The following is a 12478-nucleotide window of genomic DNA, read 5'->3' as shown; positions in this document are numbered from 1 at the left end:
TTGGACTTTCTCAATCTGCCCAGGGGGCACTAGGAACATTGCCATATACCCAAAGTACTCTAGAAAATAACATCTTATGTTCGTGAGATTATAGAAATTTCACCACCTTCCCAAGATTCTCTAGGATTTTTACTTCCTTCTGTGCAGATTCTGAAACCTTCCCCCACTTTCTCCAGAGACAATCAAAATGTTGTCGTCTACCAAAGAGGTTTGTAAAACTTCAGAATCAATGTCAGATACTCTAGAATCTTTTCCATCTGTGCTAGGGGCTCTGGGATTTTTGAAATCTAACCAAGATGCTCTGGGCCCTTCTGTATCTCCTCAAGGAAATCTGGGACCATCAACATCTCCCCATCATACTCTGGAAAACCCCAAACCAGCCAAGGGCCTCTAGAACCTCTGCCATCTACCCAAGAAGCTGTGGGACCTTGCTTTTCCACAGAGTTTCCAGGACTGTCCATTTGTGCACCTGGAGACTTCATTTCTATTCCTTCCCATGAAGACTGCCCAAGGCATTCCCCTTATCAAAAAAATAAGCCCCAGACATTACAATTGTACCAAAAATGTATCAAGACATGTCCCATTTACTGAAAGGGATATCAGATATCCCCTTTCAGAACTTAATGGGTTAAGCTCTATCCTTTCTGCCAAAGGTAGGCTCACATCTTCAATGTAGGCCCGAAAGGACTCAAGTCCTACCTCTACTCCTCAGAGGAGTGTTCCACCCCCAACATCATCAGAGTTGAGCTTCAGATCTAGTTCCCTTCCTAGAGAAGATCTCAGACATCCTCCCTCTCCACGAGGTGACTCCAGACATTCTAAATCAAAGAAAACAAAATCGAGACATGCTTCTAAAGAAGCAGGCCTCAGATCTGTTTCATCAGAAGATGACAGCTTGAAACTTCATCATTCTTCCAAAAAGGGGGGCAAAGTTTCCATTCCCAACAAAGGGGGTGTAAGGCTTAAAACTGAGCCCAAAGAGAGGCTCACCACTTCTCCTTCTGATAAGGGAGACTGCAGATCCTCATGATCTTGTGAGGAGGGCCGCAGAAGTTCTCCATCTCCCCAAGGCATCCCTAGACACTCCAAATCTACCAAAACCAAATTGGAAAGGGCTCCCTCTGACAAAGTAGATGTTCATGCTTCCCACTCAGAGAACAAGGGCTGTAAACAATCCTTTTTGTCAAAAAGTCGGCTCAGACATTCTTCATCTGCCAAAAGGGACCAGAAACCCAAACCTACTCCCCAAGAGAACATAGATGCTTTCATCTGTACAGAAGGGGGCTCAGGAACTACTCCCTCTCATGAAGAGAACCTCAGACATTGCACCTCTCCCCCATGGGACTTCCAGCCATACTACTTCTCCCACTACCAGGAGGAGACTCAGAGATGCCCCTTATACTCAAGAAGCCATCAAATCTTCCCCTGCAGCCCAAGAAAGCTTCAACTCATCTACAGATGGTGGTAGTCCCAATGGGAGTGTCACACCTTCCTCATCACCCCAAATCAATGATGTCAGACACCCTATTTCTACCAAGGAGGACTTTGGACAAAGCCTCTTTCTTTCTGTCCTAGAGGCACAGAAACCTTCCAGTAGTGCCAGAGAGTGGCTCAGGGCTTTGCATCCTGTCCAGTGGGGACTCATATATTCACCAGTTCCAAAAGCGAGTGGCACATCATTCTCTGTCCAAGGAGAATTCAGACATACCCTGTCTCAACTAGGGGACCTGAGATCTTCCCTCTCTTACCAAGGGACAGGCACAGTTTTCCAATATGAATATGGGACCTCCACATGTGACCCTTCTTTCCTAGGAGGCCACAGATATTCATATTCAATCTCATGCAGTCTCCAAAGGATCCTGCTACAAAAAGGGAGCAGGAGTTCTAACCTCTCCCCCCAAAGAAGGTATTAGACCTTCTCAATGGGACCAAAGGGACTTCGAAATTTCTGATGGTCATCCTGTTCAAGGCAGTCTTAGAAAGTTTCATTCTGAAAGAGAGAGTCTCAGGCATACCCTATCTAACAAGCCGAGCCTCACACATGCTCCTTGAAACCAAAGGGAGCTCAGAGATGTGCCCTCTAAACAAGAGTGGGTCAGAACTTCAACTTCTGCCCTAGGAAGGCCCCAACATACTCCTTCTGCCCATGGAGGCTTCAGACCTTACAAGCCTGTCAAATTGAAGTTCTTAAGATGTTTATCTCAAGAGGGGAGCCTGATGGTTAAGAGATTCTTGTGTCCCAAATCAGAAGAGCCCTCTGGTGTGGGACAGAGAAAAACCAATATTTTTATTTAAAACAGGTTGATTATAAATGTGATCTCTTTCTAAAAAAGAAAAGGGGATATGATATAGATATATAGGAGGATATGGAGATGATAAGATAAAAGGGTAGATTAATGAACCTACTTTTAAAGAACAACTTGTTTAAAATGTTTTACATTGGTATAGATTTTAGTTTATGTTTAAAATGTTTTACATTGGTATAAATTTTAGTTTATTGATACAAACTTGAAGTTAATTTTGTTATACTGTATATATATATATATATATATATATATATATATTTCTATTCTTGTTTGAGATATTATGTTTATGTAACTCATTTAAAATTGTAATGGATAATTAAAAATAGATTAATAATTAGTCATCTATGATAATCATATCTGTAGCCATGTTAGTTAAGTCTTCTAGGTATACATAGATATATTTCAGATAGATAGGTAGTCTTCAAACACTTCATAGGCCTAGAGAATATGGCATTTAAATAACTTAAAATTCTGTTGACGTGAGACACAATTGCTCCTGGCTGCACCAATTGATTCCGAGAGAATGTTGGGCTTCTAAGACATTTCCATTTGGAAGTTTGTCTTTTTGGCACAAAATGGCCTACTGGGCAAAGAACTGCCCTTGCCTTGATGGCTGACAGTACAAATGCAATGCTGTCCTTTCTGAACAAGCGGGACACAAGGAAAGCGACCACTGTACTCTGCCAAGACAGGGTAAGATGGTCTCTCAGAATTCCTGCTTCTAAAAATGGTCTGTCAGATACTCTAGGCCTGTAGCTAATTTAAATGCACCAACAATGCTGAGAAACATTAGGTGAGTGTCCAGGCTGCCAGCTGTCTTGGTCTACTTTTGCAAGATTCCCGAAAGCTGCTTGCATCCGTCTACCATTTCTCAGGTATCATTATGTTCCTTCTCAGGTCTTTGATGTGGTTAAAAACTAGATAGTTGTAATTTCCTCAGTTATGATAAAAGATAAGTTAGATATAAAACCTTAAACTCACAAATATAAGATAGATATGACATCTTCTTTAATATTGTAACTATAATTCTTGCTCAGTAATTGTTTTGTTATATGTAATTTTACCATGTTAAAGTTAAAACCTTCCTTTTTAAAAAAAGAAAAAAGGGGAAGTGCTGTGGATATTGCTCTATATAAATAAAACACTGATGGTCAGTGACCAGGCAAGAAGTAGGTTGCCAGGCAGGAAGTAGGTGGGACAAGGAGAGAGGAGAATTCTGGGAAGCGGAAGGCTGAGGGGGGAGACACTGCAGCCACCGCCAGGACAAGCATCATGTAAAGACTCTGGTAAGCCACCAGCCACGTGGCAAGGTATAGATTTATAAAAATGGGTTAATTTAAGATATAAGAACAGTTAGCAAGAAGCCTGCCACGGCCATACAGTTTATAAGTGAAAAAAAAAATTTAAAAAAAAAAAAAAAAGAGGGGAGCCTGGGCCCTACTCTCTCTTCCCATGACATCTTCAGATCTACTTATCCACAAGCTGGACTCATATTTTCCCACTCTGTGCCCCACATGAACAACGGGAGTTTAGAACATTTCCTTGTCATCAAACAGCTGTTATACCTTTGATTTCCATTCCTGGATCCCTCGGATGCACATGGAGGCATCAGATAGACCCATCTGACTATAAGCAAGGCAGGTGTTTCCCTTCTGATTAAGAATATATCACAGTTTCTACCTAGAACATGCAATACAATCTATTACCCACAGAGAACAGTATGTGCTCCTTCTGACTAATGTGGCCCTAGACTGACTTCATCTGACCTAGCGGGGGACAGATCGACTCCCTCTGCCTAAGAGGCTCTGAGTGTTTCTTATTCTAATCATCTGACTTCATGACCTCTGTGCAAAAATAAAAGGACCTGATGCCTGAAGTCCCAGAGCTTAAGAGTATCCAGCAGCACCCTAAACCCAGGGTATATGCCTTTATCTTGGTCAACAGAAATAAAGAAGCCCATGCCCTTCATGTTCAGAAGTAAGTAGCTGAATTGGTTAGGAGACATAGCTGGGAACTGCCTCCTAGCATGTTGGAGATTGAACACACTGCTGCCTGCCCTGCATGACATGGATGTTCTAGATTCCCATGAAGATTGGATAAGGAGATGTTCAGGCCTTCTCTAATCCCCAAATTGACTCTTGATGGTGCGTGCCCCTGTTCCCCATCAGACTCTTTGACCTTTCTGCTTTCCCCAACATGAGACTTTCTGCCTCCAAAGAATGGTGCCCTCAAAATTCCCTGTTTGTCTGTGGGTGCCTCAAATATTCTCACTCTGTCCAAGGGTTCTCCAAATTGTGTTTCTAACAAAGGGGCCTCAGACTTATTCCTTCAGAATCAGAAGGCAATTAGTGAATGACTGAGGCCCCCTGGCCCTTAAAGGAAAGGTTGACAATGTCTCCTGAACACTAGGGAATGGCTGAAGCTTTTGTTGTTGAGGGTGTAGATCCAACCCCCTCCCCGCGAGTTACTGGTAAATGTTGTGAGTTACCTTGTTTCTAGACAGATAAGATTGAGGCCACCTGGGCCATTGGGGAGTATCTGAGCTTCCCTGGTTCTGAAGGACAGATCAGAAGTCTCCTTTGTCCATACAGCAGTTTGGAAGACCTGTGGTTCTGAAGTGGTAGGTCTGAAGCCTGCTTGAGAATTAGTGGAGTGCATTTGTCTTCCTGGTTCATACTTTCCCCAATGTCTGAAGTGGAGTTCAAATTGTTTCAGGGGCTCATGGTGTGCTCAGGCACATCTCCTCTGAATCACGTTGCGATCAACCTGGTAGACTCAGTCCAGGCAGGTCCAGTCCCTTCCTCCCAGACTGAGCCAAGCATCCCTGCATAAGTTCCAGGTTTCAAACAGCCAACTCATGGAATGAGCACAGGACTTGGTCCCACTGCCTAGTTGCCTCCCAAACTGATCAAGCCAATCAACGGAAATACACTCTTGACCACCAAAGGAACCTCATGGAACGCTAGATTGAAGTCACATGACAGAAGAATAAAAACCTCACCCTGGACCCAAGGCCATCTATTTTCAAGCTGCTCACCAGAAAGATGACTGTCCTCCACATCCACACCTGTGCAGCTTATCGTGAGTTTAAGTAGAGAACAGACCCACCTGTCAGAAGAACCCTCTGATTGATGTCAAGCCTCAACAAGTCCTCAGAGATAAGGATTTTCTAGAGTTCACTGAAGATTTGGAGACTGACTAGGAGTGTCTAGACCCTCCTCCTCTAGAAGCAGGGACGTTCTCCTCTGCCCAACAAGGTCTGGGATCGGTCTCCTTTCCTAAACCTTATTTTTTTGATCTGATAACTTAGGCCTTATAATCTCCCCTTTGACCCCAAGGGCCCTCAGAACTTTCCCCTCTGAGCAAGGGCACATGTGATATTTCACCTGTGACCAAGGAGCATTGGTCACTCTTGTTAGAGCTGACAGAAGAAGACCAAGGAAATCTGGATCCCATGTCACCTCCTTGAGTGAAATCACCTGTCATGGTGTGGAATCATGAGTCCCACCCAGTTCTGGTTGGCTGAACTCAATTCTTAGGAGTCAACCACACTGGGGCTCCTACCCAAGCTGCTAATGAATCCTGGTACTGATGCTTGGTCTCTTGCAGATTCAGCTAAAGATATGGACATCCTATCCTGTGGAGAAGAGTTAGAAGGTGAGGCAATGCTGGCACCTTATGAGGTATGGTAGTCAATTTAATTTTTGCTCAGAGTTGTATGGGATTTTCATACTCTGATTACATCTTCCCTGTCACATGGGCCTCAGAAACTCCTTCCTCCCCAAGGGTACTCACTCTTTCTCCCTTTGATTTAGGAGACATCCAATCTTCCTCCTGAAACAAAGGGAGACCCACATTTTTCCAGTTTGTCCAAAGGAAGCCTAGGCATTCATTTTGCGTGAGGGGGCCACACACTTCCTGATATTATGGAGTGGGCCTCAGCAATTCTTCTTGATAAATGGGTCCCAAATTTGCCCTTCAGTACAAGGTAAACTGAAGGCCCAATACTGATGTCATGAAGAACCTCTGACATAATACCTTGTCAAGGAAGTTGGCTACATTCTATTTTCCTTGAATAAGCGGACTTTACAGACACACCGTTTCATTTGAAGGGGACTGATACAAACTCATGATTGAGGGAATACAGACTGGGCCAGTGACATGAAAACTCTCTCAAATGTTCATCTTTTTCTAAAGTAAACCTCAAATCAACACTCCCTGACAATGGCTTCCTGAGAGAAACCACTTCTATCCGCAGAGACCTCAGCTCTCTTCCTCTAACTGAGGCCTCAGTCTTTCCCTTCTGAGCTGGGTGGCCAGGCATTCCCAAATGACCAAAGAGATGTCAGATCACTCTGAACTTATATCCTGGGACATGACTGTAAACATGTGATCCCTGATTAAACACCTTCTACTTTTAAGATTCTCACCAGAAACGGAACAGTTCCATCTTTGTTGGCCATGCCTGTGCTGCTGATGAAAGGCTCGTGGAGGATGCAGAGCTAGGGATTACCAACCAACCTATAAGAAAAATGCTCTGATTACTGGCAAGCAAAGCTCAGAGTCCAGAACACATGGGTATTCTGGAGTATGAGGACATTTGGACTTGATAAGGTATTGCCCGCACCTTCATCCAGTTCCCAAGGTAACCTGGGAGCTTCATCTTCTGCATGAAGTATTCTAGGACCTTTCTGCTCATTCCTACTACCCCTACCAACACAAACCTTTCTTCTGTTCAAGAATGGGGCCTGACATCTTTCCACATATGGTCAAATGTGTCTCACATTGAACTGATCAGGCATAGGTCTATGAGAGACTCTTTCTATAAACAAGGGGCACCAGTCCACTTTGGTTTGTGGTCCCATAGGCCAAGTTTAGCAATCACAGCATAGAAACCCATGCCATCTGCCTTTAGGCCAGTCAGTAGAAATGGAATGACTTCAACATCTCTGCCTAGATCAGGACAGCTAAACACAAACTAGAGGAAACAACCTAGCCAGGGACAGTCATTCAGGCCATTGGAACAAGACATGGGTTGTTGCTACCTTGTCTCTCCCAGAATGAACACAAACTATGAAGACACAAAACTCTGAATAAGAGTTGGAAGCTCATGATCAATATTGGGAACTTTCTCCACTGTATATGGTATCTGGGATATGCACCTTCAACAGAAGTTATATGTCACCTTCACCCTCTGCCCAAAGGAGATTCTGTCTTCATTTATCAATGGGCCTCAGAGGATTTCTCTCTTATATAGGGCTCAGAGCTTCCACTTTTCCTGTTATTATTATTATTATTATTATTATTATTATTATTATTATTATTACTATATTATTCCTTCTCAGTATGTAGAACAGGATGTCAGAACTCTCCTAAGATTAAGGTTGTTCAAAACCCCATTTTCCAACAGGGCCTAAAACATTTATTTTGTGTTACATGGTCCATATATATATCCCCATTCCTACCAAGTGGCTCTGAGTATTTTCTTTTCTCATTAAAGGGGTGTCAGACCAAGAGTGCATTATACTACTCTGCACAAACAAGATGCAGACATTTCCGAGCTTCCCAGTAGGCTGTGGGCCAATTATATACCTCTATCCAGCAAGAGGATTTCAAACATCGAGTTTCTGTAAAAGGAGATCTGGGAAATCAAACTCACTGAAAGGACACTCAAAACTCTCCCCCGTATCCAAGGGATGTCTCAGACCTCTACCCTCTGCTCTTTGGCACTTTAGGTCCACCCTTGTGTCTAAAGAACCATCAGAGCTCCCCTTCTTTCCATGGTGATGTCACACATTCCCCTATTAACTAAGGTTGCTGTAGAGCTGACCCCTCTGACAGAGATAGCCATACGAACACATATGTGACCAATGAGACCTCACAACTTTCTGCTTTTAGATCATAGGCAGCAGATAGAAAGATGAAATCAGCTCTCAAGCCATTGGCCTCAAAAGTTGGTTATCAAAAATATACTATTCCTATCTTGTATTCACAGATATGTTCAGCTGAACACAATCTTGAGGAAACATCAATGCTTGCATAACCACTTATCCTGTTGGAAAACTGTTATGAGATTTGCCTTAGACTCTCGAAGATTTCACACAGGGTTTGTATGTTTATTGGGAAAATAGCTGGAAGCTAGTGAGGCAGAGCCAGGACCTTTTCCTATTACCCAGGATAGGCTGGGACCTTCCCCTTCTGACCATGGGTGAACTGCATATTCCTATTCTATCAAATATGGCTGGGGCCCCCTCCCTGTGAACAAAGATGTTCAGGGTTTCTCCTTTGCAGAAGGTGGTCTCATGACTTCCCATTCCTGAGAAGAGGTTCTCAGAACTCTGCTAATCCCACGAGACCTCACACATTCCTTGTCTATTGAAATTAAGTAGTCATGAGAACTACTCCGTGTCATACTGAGCCTCCATCCTTCCCCCCATTAACAATCTGGTCTTATATGTTACCCACCTGTTCATGGGGGAGTAGGAACCACTGCTTTTGACCCAAGGAAACTCATGCATTCATTTTATTCTCAAGATGGCATTGGACATGCTCTTTTGAATAATATTGCATCATACCTTGTATTATTATTTCACAAATCCTCAAGCATCCCCTTAAATCTTTGAAGTACCTCCAACATATGCTACTCCAAATAAGAGAGATTTAAACATTTCAGTTTTGACCTTGGTGGCTAGGGAAATGCATTGCTCCACTCTGGTTTGAGGGCCCAGTTCCTAAGTGTATTTTTAGAGACTGGATCCTATGCTCCTCTCTTCAATCACATCACTAGAAATCAGGTGGCCCCATCATTGCCTCCCAGATATGGACTATGAAGACAAAGTGGGAGAAGAGGCAACCTAGCCAGGGACAGCCATCCAGGCTCTTTGAAGAAGGCACTGGTTGCTGCCCAAACTCTCCGAGACTCAACACAAGCTTTGGAAATTCTAAAGTAGAGCTGGAAGATAAAGTGCAGTGATGGGACCTTCCTTCATTGAATAAGGCAGCAGAGACATTCACCTTCAACAGAACTGTTCCGTTCTCTGTCCAAGGGTTTTCCAACTCATAAATTTGCCCAACCAGGTGTCAAAGTTTTCTCTTTCTGACAAGGGGCCCAGTGCTTCCTCTCTTCTCAAGTTACCTCACTCCTTGTACCTAATTGAAGAGAATGTCAAACCTCCCTCCCAGGACAAAGCCTACTGCAGACCTTCCCCATTTGCCCAAGGTGGTCCCAAGTACTCATTTTGTGGAAAAGGCCCTCAAACTTTCAGTTTCTTTGCAAGTGGGCCTAAGTCATTTCCTTCTGACTAAAGAGGGCTCAGACCAAGTATTTCTTACACCACTCCTTCTGTACAAGTGAGAATAAGATCTGCCCACATGCAGTTCAGTGTAGTGTGAAAGAGGGCTATGATTACCTCCTTTCAACCACAAAGACTACAGAGATCCCATTTTTGCCCACAAGTGTCTGGCCACATAATGAATGAGACCTCAGAATTGGCTCCCATGGCCAAGGGGGTCTCATTCCTTCTCTCTATACTCAATGGAGCCTCAGATCTAGCCTCTGACCTTGGGATGCCCTAGACAATTCCCTGCCTTCAAAGTGCACCTTACATGTGACCCTTGAACTCATATTACTTTAGTGTCAATCCCTGTAACCAAGATTGCTAGGCAAACACATTTGTCACCAATGGGACCTCAAAAGATCCTAGGTTTAGATCAGATGGCAAAATATAGCAAGCTAAAACTAATAGTCATTCCATCTGCCCAGAAATGGTTGTTAGAAACCATCTTCTGTAATGTTCCCATCTTTTATTGATGGATAATCACAGATCAATACAACCTCGAGGAAGCATCAGAGTCCAGACAATCACACATCCTTTTGGAAGAGTGTTGTAATTGCTTCTTGTATTCTTCCCAACAGTCAATGTAATATATGGATAATGGAAGGTGCAAAGAGCAGTTGGAAGCACATGATGCAAAAACCACACCATTCTCCCACCACCCAAGGTAAGCTAGGCTTTTCCCTTCTGCACAGTGGAGTGACTGGATCTTGCTATTTAGGTAAACATGGCCGAACATTTTCTGTCTAAGTTTGGTGCTGATGAAGGAGTGAGTGCCTGGAACTTCTTATAATTCTCAAGGTGTCATTCAACCTTCAGCTTCTGCCCAATAGTGCAGCAGGCATATGACCAAGAGAGGTTGAGACCATTCATTCAATCCTGGAGGAGTTCCTATCTCATCCTTCTACATTAAAGGGTCTTGGATCTCTCACCTGCTCCCAAATTGATAGCAGAAATTCCTCTTCTGCCCACTGGGAGATTGGATATGTCGCACCTACCCAAAGAAGTCTAAGAGTATCCTCTCTTACTGAAGTGGCTTTTAGACTCTCATCTCTCCCCCAAGTATACCCCAACTATTTGTCTTCTGACCAAATGGTTCTCAGACCTGCCTGTTCTAATATAGAGCTACAGTCCACCAATATCCAAAGGGTTCTCAGGCCTGAATACACCCTGTGGGGGTGGACTTACTGGGTCTATGTAATTGGGCCACACATAATTCCATTGTAACCAAAGGAGTTTCAATCTACTGTCTCTCTTTTACCAGGGGGCCTCAGACCTTCAAGTAGTCTTCAAATATGCACTTCTGCCCAAGGAGGGCCTCACATGTTTCTCTTCTGATTCAGGGGCCTCGGACATTCCCCACACAAACTTGGGGTCCTAGAACATTTCTTTTTCTTTCCCAATGACTTCTCCACACCAACTAGTCTTAAAGTATCAGAGCCCAAGAGTAGCAAGTAGAGTCTAGAACCAAAGCCCACTGCCTTAAGGCAGAAAACAATATAATGTGGCCTCCATCATTCATACCTAGACCTGGGCAGCTGAACATACTCTTGAGAAGGAGAACCAGCTTGAGACTATCACACAGACTTTTGGACAAAATCTCAGACTGCTGCCTGTTCTGCCACATGTTCACTACAGTGGACAGATGTTTGAGTCTCCAAAGAAGAGCTGGGAGCTGATAAGGCAGTACCTGGAATGTGTTCCACTTCTCGAGGTGAGCTGGGACCTTGATCTCATGTCAAGAAGTGGGTATGCACATTTCCACCTCTACCCAGCCCAACATATTAGTCTAGCTCTATAAAAAGACCCCAGACTTCTACTCTCTCTCCAAGAGGCCCTCAAACATTTCCTCTGTGACTCTGGGGGCCTTGTATTTTCCCCAGGGCTCTTGAGTTCTCATTTCTTCCCTATACCTCTTGGTAAGCCTCAGACCTCTCCCCATCTGACCCACTGATCCCTAGTTGTATATCTCTGATTAGTGTTGGGGGCCAATCAGGTTCTCCCGTTGACCAAGGGTGTCTCACACATACTAATGGAGTACCCAACTCCACCTCTGGCTAACAGAACTTCAGACCTTCCTCTCCCATTATGTAAGGTGTCTATACTAACATCCAAATGGCCTCTGGTTTTACCCTCTGAGCAAGCAGGTGTCCAACATTCCCACTCTTATCAAAGAGTCATCACATTTACATAATGTGGACAAAGATGCCTTGGGGATTCTCAAGATCAACAACAATATAACATTCCTCTCCTCAGATTTGAGGTCTCACAGCTCAGCACTAGTAAGGAGAGCCTGGAACAGTAGTCATCAATCTTCATGGCATTCAACAGAAGGTCAGAAATGGGGTGGTTCCAACTTTAATGCCCAGATCTGGATGGCTGAACACCAACCTGTGAGGCTGAAAAAGCCACAGACACCAGCCACACTCTTGGAACAATGTTCAGATTACTGCATATCCTCCTGAAGATGCCACAGATGATATGGTTACTTTGTTGTTGTTGTTTCGATTGCTCTTGTTCTCTTCTTGGTGGTGTTGCTTTCTTTTAACTTTAGAAGAGGACATCTTGATATTTTCTTGTTAAGTTAATCATCTACTGGCATTAAAATCCAGAAACAAAGTACTTAAATGCTACCCATGTTCTACTCTATTTGGGAATCACAATGTATGCATATCTTCTACCCTTTTGTTTCAAAGACATACTGCTATGTAATTCTGTTTTACAAATGTAATTATTTTAATCAATATTCACATGAATATATATTTTATGTGCAAAACTGTTTCCTGTGGTGTGTTAAGTTTTCCCACCTAATGACAATTTTAAAACATAAATTTATTA

The 12478-nt window shown here is 43.4% G+C and overlaps 1 long non-coding RNA gene across 1 annotated transcript; it reads left to right on the top strand.

Annotated features, from left to right (window-relative positions):
* Positions 1-5829: 5829 nt before the first annotated feature.
* LOC121822393 (uncharacterized) lies at positions 5830-11302 on the top strand. Its single transcript, XR_006063465.2, has 5 exons — positions 5830-5963; positions 6729-6920; positions 8302-8412; positions 10222-10307; positions 11169-11302. It is a non-coding gene; the product is annotated as an uncharacterized LOC121822393 (long non-coding RNA).
* The last annotated feature ends 1176 nt before the right edge of the window (positions 11303-12478 follow it).

The sequence above is a fragment of the Peromyscus maniculatus genome, chromosome 14 (genome assembly GCF_049852395.1).
Source record: "Peromyscus maniculatus bairdii isolate BWxNUB_F1_BW_parent chromosome 14, HU_Pman_BW_mat_3.1, whole genome shotgun sequence".
In the NCBI taxonomy this organism is placed as follows: Eukaryota; Metazoa; Chordata; class Mammalia; order Rodentia; family Cricetidae; genus Peromyscus; species Peromyscus maniculatus.
Note: the sequence above shows the minus strand (reverse complement) of the source record. Positions and strands in the feature narration are given on the sequence as shown.